Source organism: Vulpes vulpes, chromosome 4 (genome assembly GCF_048418805.1).
Source record: "Vulpes vulpes isolate BD-2025 chromosome 4, VulVul3, whole genome shotgun sequence".
NCBI classification, from domain to species: domain Eukaryota; kingdom Metazoa; phylum Chordata; class Mammalia; order Carnivora; family Canidae; genus Vulpes; species Vulpes vulpes.
The window spans coordinates 61,294,242-61,302,338 of NC_132783.1; the positions used below are offsets into that span (position 1 = coordinate 61,294,242).

General features: G+C 35.0%; 1 pseudogene; it reads left to right on the forward strand.

Annotated features, from left to right (window-relative positions):
* The first annotated feature begins 669 nt into the window (after window positions 1–669).
* On the forward strand, window positions 670–993 carry LOC112927409 (tubulin-specific chaperone A pseudogene; annotated as a pseudogene).
* The last annotated feature ends 7,104 nt before the right edge of the window (window positions 994–8,097 follow it).

An 8,097-nucleotide genomic window follows, 5' to 3' on the forward strand; every position in this document is an offset into this window, starting at 1 on the left:
AACAACATAAATATATTTATTTATAATTATAGACATTTCCTAACTGCAGAGAAATGAAGATGTCAAGTAGATACACCAATGTGAAGTACAGTTGGAAGAACTGAAAATATAAACACAAAGAAATGGAAATGAATCTGTAATTAACTGCTTAAGTTAAATGAAAACTAAAACAAAAAGAAAGAAGTAAATGGCAACCAAAAACTGACCTTCTTCGAAAAGAGACAGGCACCAAATTTATAACTATATCTATTATGCGTATAAAGCCAGCTGGTATATCCTATCATAAAAATACTCATATAAGATTGCTTCATGGAGTTCCATATACCTGGTAATATTTTCCCTCACATTCCCATTGAAAAGTTTGCCAATAAGGTTGTTGATTGCTGCACTCTTTCTTCTTGGTCAATACATAAGTTCTAAGTATGGTCATGGTTATCTTTAGATTTTTAAATATTTTTACATGTAAAACAAATATATTCCTCTTTCATGAATTGCATATGACAGTAACTATTGGTCAGAAAAGAACACTTCTAGGGATATTATATGCAAGCAAAAGAGAACATCATTTACTAATTATGTTATTAAATTAGGCCTAATTTAAACAGATAACTATAGATCTTCCTCCACTGTTACCCTAGCTTTCCACCTCTCAGTAGTGCTCTAGGGATCATGGCCCATCCTTGCATGAGGCAGATCAAGATCAAAACAGGCATGGTGAAGTGATTGGTCAAAGAAAAAAATGATGTATGAAAAAGAAGCAAAATAACAAGAAGAAAAAAATCAAAAAAATGAAAGCTGAATGTGGTGAAAATTATGTCATTAAAAAGCAGGCAGAAATCCTGCAAGAGTCCGGATGATGATCCCAGATTGCCAGCACAGGTTGGAAGCTGCATATACCAATCTTCTGCAGCTACTAGAGAGTGAAAAAGACTTGGAAGAAGCTGAGGAAATAAAGAAGCAATTTTAGTATTGGATTCAGTGAAGTCTGATTAAAGTTTTCATGGGATTGAGCATAGTGAACGAGAATCATGACATTGAATTACCCCAAAGGAGAATGCTTCCAGGTGTTCTTATTTGCTTGTTTGTTTTGTATCTTTTCAGCACTCAGAGTAGCTTCACAGAACCCCAAATAGTCCTAAGCAAAGACCAGCTTCTCCCAGAGGGCAACCAGCATTGACCACACCACCTGCAGCTCAGCTACTTGACAAGCTAGATTTGAAAAGCTATGAGAAGTTTGTGCTTCCCCCCCAGCAGTTGCCAGTCATGGTTTGGGGACAGCTTGATGCATTGTGCTCATGTTTAAGATATATCAGGTGTAATTTGACACAACCAATAAAAGTTTCAGGTTACAAATTAAAGAGTTACTTTTATTAAAATTGTCTCAGAGTTGTGTGTCTTTAAAAGGTAGGTAATCTCAATCGATTAGAGCCAGCATGCTGCATTCTGGAATCTTAATCAAACATTTATTCTATTTCTGGGAACAAAAAGTACTATTGTCCAGATTTATCTACTCAAGTGTCTTGCACACATAAATCTTATCTTTCATTTGTATTACAGAAGAGAAGGATGAGAACAGCTAAGTAGCCACAGAGGAAAACTGAAAAATTAAATATATAAGTGTGTGGAAGAATATGTTTGTGTATATATACATTAGCATAAAGGTGTGTGCACCAGTATACATATATTCTATGTTGTTCCAGCCAGAGTAATTTTTTGGTATCTTGTTCACCAATGTTCTTAGAACTGCATCTTGGCACCATATTAGATGCTCAGTAAATATCTGATGTCTAAGTAAGTGCAAACCTAATGTAAGATCTATTTATGTAGATGTATGTGTATGTATCTATGTATATGTGCCAATATATCGATGTATAATGTATGCGTAATCCAAGCATGTATGTGTATGTGTACATACATATGTACAAATGTAATACTAAAACTAAGTATTAAGTACATCATTAATTCAAAGTAAGTGCAAACCTAATATAAGATTTAGCTATCTGCCATAGTGAAATATGTTTCACAGCACAGCTAGCAGGGGGCTTCTCAACCTCTTCACTGTTGACATATTGGAGCTGGTAACTCTTTGTTGGAGGGAGCTGCCCCATTGTAGGATGTTCAACAGATCTCTGCCTCTACTTATCAGATACCATAGCACCCCCGCCCCAATTGTGACACCAAAAATGTCCCCATGGCAGGGAGAGAAGATGAGAGTATTCTTCCCAATGTCTTAGGAAGAAACATGCCAAGGAGAAGACATTGAGAGAAATACTCTCATCCTGTCTCCCTGATTTACCTGTACAGGAAACAGCAGCAAGGAACACTCACCCATCTTCTCTAGGGTTTTGTCCCTTTCAAACTTCTGCCAACAGCAGTGAGGGTAGGGGCCTCTTTCTGCTCTGCTGTGCAGCAATCCATGTGGGGCAAGGTCTGCCCCTTTACAGGGAAGTTCTGTGATCCTGTAGGGTAAATTCAACTGTGGGATGGTGAGAGTCCTTTATTTTTTTTTTTTTTATTTTTATTTTTTGTGAGAGTCCTTTGGAAAAACCACGTGTCTGCAGTACTCAGCCACCTTTTCTGATAAAGCTATTGCTAACAAGTGTTCTGTTAGTAATAAGGCTACTGCTTGATTTCCTTCCTTCTGATTCTCCTTATTTTTAAAACTTGTTTCTTACTTGGAAGAAAACATAAAAGTGTTATTTATTTACCCCCTTAGGAAACCCTAAGTTAATGAATTTTTCTCTTGATTTGATCCTAAGCAGAGAAACTGGCAAAATCAGTAATTCCGATATGATGAAGATGAAGTTGAAATTTGGGCATTTAATTCATGTGTAAAAACTAATAATTGCTCCATAAATATTTACTAGATGAGCACACAGAGTCCTGGTATTAGACAAAACGGATGATCAGTACTCCTGTATCTACTGAACCCAAAGTAAAACTATAATTGCCTCGAGTTGTCATTATAGAGATGGTGGGCATGTTGACCAAGCAGAATGTTAATTTAATGAGTAATAGAAAGCTGAGAACCTTGTGCATTAATGAATCTCAGTGCTAAGTTAAGGTGACCAAAATACCTGCATGTTTTTGCGTCCCTTAAAAAGCTGAACTATTTATTTAGCATGGAGCCTGTCATCCGCAAGCACACAGCTCAACTCTGAGGATGATACTGACAACGTTATTGTTCCCAAGAAATGTGTTTCCCTTAATCAGATGACCCGTTGGAAAAATGCTACTTTCTTTCCCTGAAACCTCTGTGTGTTACACAGGTCTAAACAGTGCGTTAATTTAGGATAGAATTATTTTAAGTTTTGATAACCTTGACAGATATGGAACAGATATTTCATGTGTTTTTCAATGCTTCCCAGTAAAAGCAAAACAAGCACTTTCTTCCAACTCATTTTCTTCTTACCTTAAAATCTATAAAATAGTAGTTTTACTATTTTAATTCCTTTATTGTTGATATTTGGGCAAGTGTTTATTTCCTCAAAGTTAGTTGAGGCTGAATGACCTATTTAATATTTTTAAAAGCATTTTAGAGAATATTACATAATAGTCACAGTGCTCAAGAACGAATATATTAAGACACACACATATATTCATGTATCATTATATAGTAATACATAGATCAAAGAATAAATAGCTGTGTACCTCCCACAAAGGTGAAGACATTGATCGTTTCCATTACCACTGATGTGCCTATATTCCTATCTTTGACTTCATTATTTCCCCTTCCCTCCCAGGGAAACCACTACCCTGAATATTATGTTAATATTCCATTACTTTTCATTATGATTTTTAAAAAGATTTTATTCATTTATTCATGAGAGACAGAGAGAGAGAGAGAGAGAGAGACAGAGAAAGGCAGAGACACAAGCAGAGGGAGAAGCAGGCTCCAAGCAGGGAGCCTGACGTGGGATTCGATCCCGGGTCTCTAGCATCAGGCCCCAGGCCTAAGGCAGGAGCTAAACCACTGAGCCACTCATGCTGCCCCTCATTATGAATTTTATAGATCTATATCTCTGTTTATTTATATAGATGTATATGTATCTATCTAAGTATATGTATATATATGTGTCAATATATAAATGTACAATGTATGTATACTGCAAGTATGTATGTATATCTATATTTACATATATACAAATGTAATACTAAAACTAAGTATTAAATACATCATTAATTCTAGGCATATAGACTGTATCCATTATGTCATATACATATATTTATATATATGCATATATAGAATTAACAATATACTTAGTATTTAGTTTAATGTGCTCTTAACTTCTACATAACATGAATTGTACTCTGTATACCTCTGCAGTGCTTTTTCAGTCAGAAAAATGATTGTCTATGATTAATGCTTTATGATGCATATCACTGTTATTCATTTTATTTACTGAATATATTTTGTTATATGACAAGACCATCATGTATTTTTAAATTGATCTGTTAATGTACCTTTAAGATATTTCTTGTTTTTGCTATAATGACTTGTGATGATGTGACTACCCCTGAAATCAGCTTTTGGAGCATGTGTGCAAGAGTTTCTCCGTAGATGATATCTAGGAGTAGAGAGTAGATTAAACTTTACAAGAAAGTTGTTTTTCAACATGGTTTTACCAGATATATTTTCAAATTAAGAAATAAGAATTACCATTAAACATCTTATCTCTAAGATTTGGATTTGACAGCTTTTTTGCAATTTTCCTGGTCTATTGGATTTAGGATAATATTTTTTGTAGACTCAATATGTATTTCCTAATTAATAGTGAGATTGAACATGCTTATGTGTTTATTCCCATTTGTGTTTGCTCTCCTGCTAAATCCGTCTTGTGCTTTGTCTATTCCTCTATTAGCTGGCTTTTCTTTTCACAACTTAGTCACAAAAGTTTTAATATATTTTAATTTATACCTCTCATCTGGTTATAAAAATCAAAAGTACCTTCTGATGTTGTATGACTTTTTTTTTTTATATTTTCATAACATTATGGTATGTATAGCACATTTAAAACAAACTTCAGGTAGCTGAATTTTCAATATTTCTTTAATTTTTTCATGTTTGTGTGTGTCTTGTTAAAGTAAATCTCTACCCTGTAGTCATACATTCTTTTATATTGCTAACAGTTATGAAGTTTTTTCTACATATAAGCCTTTAATTACAGGAAATATATCTGTGCACATAATACAAAATGAGGATCCATTTTTATTTTGTTCACATATAGAAAAAAATTTGTCCCAGTATCATGTATTAATCATTTCATCTTTGATTGTGCCAAAGCCTCCATGTGTGTGTGGATCTATTGCTTTATTCCATATTCTGTTCCTGGAACAGGTGAAAAAATGGGACAACACCATGGCAAGTGTTGAAGTGAAGATGAGTAAAGAGGGTGTCCATGTAAAAGGACAGCAATACTGATACCAAGAGAGATTGTGTTATACAGGGTAGTTAGTCAAATAAGCAAATATAGTAAGGACAGTAGTAGGTAGGTTTCTCACTGCTGAGAAAGGAGTGATATGTTTGAAAGGGAGCAAACTACAGTGATCACTGTGGTGTTGGAGAGAAGTTGCTAGAGGGATATATTCAAAGATATGTGTGTTGGATGTGTGTATGCACACACATGCACACTCCTTTATCAGTGAGCACAGAGCATGCCTCGGTTTAATCTCTACATACCATGCATTGATAAAAGGAACCAGGACTCTTTGAAGAAATGCCTGAATCCATAAAATAGCTCAGAGAATATAACATGAGTGTGGAACATCCTGTGCTGACAAAGAAATGCTCCAATAAGGATGGGAACTTGTCAAAAACACACAAAGACCACATTGAAGGGGTCCCTATTGGTAAAATTTGGGAGAACTGGAGCATTGAACGGAATAATAGTAATTGATTGTAACCCACTGGATAAGGACTGATGTTCCATCCTCTGCCATATGAGATAGGTCAAAAATGTATTTGTGACATAAGCCATTGTCAACAATGGGCCTTGAGACATCATGTCAGAGAACGATTTCCTTATTCCGCCAGAAAACAAAAACTAAACCAACAAACAAAATAATATAAAATATTTGTATATTTCCAATACTTAGTAATGAAAATGCTCAAGATAGTAATATCCTCTTGGCTTTGCCAAAACAAGAGGACAGAAGCAACACATACTGTGAAGTCTGTGTTAATTATAACATGAATTGCAGTATTTTTGCAAAATGTGCCTAAGGATATGGAGAATAAGGTAATTGAACACAAGAACTAAATATATTTTTTGAGAAAGTTAGCAGAGTGCTATGTAATTTTATGAATGCTGTTTTTGTTATACTGTAATATCCATAAGGCTTAAGTACTTTTGCATCTTTCTCACATACCAGGTATCATACCAGGTAAAAGAATGTCTGGGCCTCATTAATCTCACTGATATTTTTAGAACACTAATATTCTAGAAACCAACAACAGAAAAAAGCACACACATTCTTTTCAAGTGCACATAGTGTGTTCACCACCCTTGACTATATGCTAAGCTATAAAACAAGTCTGGCTGATTGAAACTGAAGCCTGTATGAAGAATATTCTCTGACCCCAGTAGAATTAATAATACCAATAACAATAAAATAAGTAGCAAAACCACAAATATTCCCAAACATTTATAAATAATCCATGAATCAAAGACAAAATATAATGAAGAAAAATATTAAAATATTTTGAACTATGTAACAATGAAAATAAAACATCCACATTTGGGGGCTGCACTAAAAGCTGTGCTTAGAAGACATTTACAGCTTAAAAGTTTATACTGAAAAAAAGAAAGAAAAACCTAAAGTCAATGACCAGAGATTACATTTTAAGCAGCTTGGGGGGAAAAAAAAAGGAAAGCAAATAAAAAGTAATTTGAAGAAAGAGAATATGAAGGTAAGAGCAGAAATAAAATAAGGAACAGACAACAATAAAGATCATGAAAAACTAGGAGTTGGTTCTTTGAAAAAAGCAAGGGAATTTATAAATCCCTGGTTGTGCTGATCAAGAAAAGAGAGAGCACAAATCACTGTATCAGGACTGAAATAGACCATAAACCAGTTTAGTAGGCAAATACTTGGTCAGACACTTCACTAGAGCAAAGGAGAAAGGGAGAAATGCAAATGAAAAGCATAGTGAGAGATCATTAAGCCTCATTAAGTGACTAAAAGTTGGAAAGACCAGTAATACTAAGTGTTGAGGAGAATGTGAAGCAGTCATCATGTTTTGCTTCTGGGAGAGCGAACTGGAACATTCAGTTTGGCAAGGAGCTTGGCACTCCATTCAAAGAGAATCACATACACATGCCCAGCGATTCCATGCCCTGACGTTTACCGAAAACAAATCAAAACACATGACCTCCCCCCCCCCCCCGCAAATACTTAGATGTAAACATTCATAGAGGTTTGATTCAAAATGTCCACAAACTGCACAAGTAACTCAAACATGCATCAAGACTTAAATGGGAAGACAAAATGTCATAGTTTAGCAGTGAGACAGAATGAACTCTTGATGCTCCCAACAGCATCAAGGAAAAGATAAGAGAGCATGTAATTATGAAACTATATATATTTACCACGTTCTGGAACATATAGAACTAAGAATGGAATTTAGATAATAAAACAATAGTGACCTCTGAGCATGGAGTAGGGGAATTGAGTGGAAAGTGGGTAGAGAAGAACATTCTGGAATGAGGTAAAATGATTTATCTCTTTATCCGCAGGTCTTTACAAGAGTGAGCATTAACTCATCGAGCTGTGTGCTTAAAGTCTGTCCATTTAGTTGTATGAGAATTTCATATCGATTTAAGGAAACGGCTGAAAAAAATTGCAAATGATTGTAGTGCTTTTGGAGGTCTTTATGGGTTTTTTCTTTTTTTTAAGATATTATTTATTTATTTATTCATAAGAGACACTGAGAGGTAGAGACATAGGCAGAGGGAGAAGGAGCCTCCCAGCAGGGAACTGGTGCAGGACTTGATCCCAAGACCTGAGATCACAACCTGAGCCAAAGGCTAACCACTGAGCCACCCAAGTACCCCTGGGTTGTTTTTTTTCTTTTTTCAAATGCAATGTTATATAGAC